Below are 1,148 nucleotides of genomic sequence, written 5' to 3' on the forward strand. Positions count from 1 at the left end.
TCTCTCTCTCTCTCTCTCTCTCTCTCTCTCTCTCTCTCTATCTCTCTCTCTCTCTCTCTCTCTCTCTCTCTCTCTCTCTCTCTCTCTCTCTCTCTCTCTCTCTCTCTCTCTCTCCACTTTGTTATCTAGTGATTGTGTCTTTACAACGTACTTCGGTCATACGTTTTTCTCTTAATGATAGATAATTCAATTAGTCCTGAATAATAGTAGCGTACCATGTTAAAACTTATTTTAGCTTCAAAATTTCTTACAATTTTATTATTTTTTGTTGTTGTTTAACGCATGGGAATTCATATCGATGACTTATTGCAAGGTGTTCCTTAATAGTTCATTCATTCTTCATCAATCCAAAGCCTCATGATCTTATCTCTTACTATGTTAATCATTAGAATTTGTCCAATTGTTTCCATTAACTATTTAAGAAAAATATTATTTATAAAAATTAGAATTATAAAATTAAATTCTAATTAACTTAACTTACTTCTGAAGGAACTTATTAGTCTTCTAATTATTTCTTCGCATTTCATGAGTATTCCTCCTACGTTGGGCCTAATTTTAGCATCATCACCCAATGCTTCCTTTCCTAGATGCCATGTTTATAGATGCACTACAATGATATGCTAAGAATGTAAGTACAAAACTTATGGAATAAAATATATGGATAATATTACACTAAAATATAGTGTTTCATTAAAAGGTTAAATTATTAATGGAATTTCTAAATATCAATGCACAAAAGATATAATTCCTTCATGATAATACCTATTGAAATGTTTTTCAAGTTTTAAATGGACTTATAAAGAAATGTTCTCTTTCTTTTTTTATGCCAATCACTTTCATTTTTTGTAGTTTTTAAGGTAATTCTCAAAATTATGCTCCAACCACTCACAAATATCATCCATAATCAACATATATGTATGCTTTCTTTGTCAAACTTGAGTTCATTAACTAGCAATAATGGAACCAATGTTGTAATCTAGGGACTTGTTAGTAATTACCAATAGTGTACTAATGCAACAATATGCATGAATTTACACATTAACATTATATGCACACACAAATGAAAAAAAGGATAAGTTAGCATAAGTAATTCCATACTAACAAATAAGCTTCTTATTAAAGTACCATAACACTTCAATGTATATGCC

This window comes from Pinus tabuliformis, chromosome X, assembly GCF_031772625.1.
Source record: "Pinus tabuliformis cultivar Carrire ecotype Pingquan chromosome X, CPIR1, whole genome shotgun sequence".
In the NCBI taxonomy this organism is placed as follows: Eukaryota; Viridiplantae; Streptophyta; class Pinopsida; order Pinales; family Pinaceae; genus Pinus; species Pinus tabuliformis.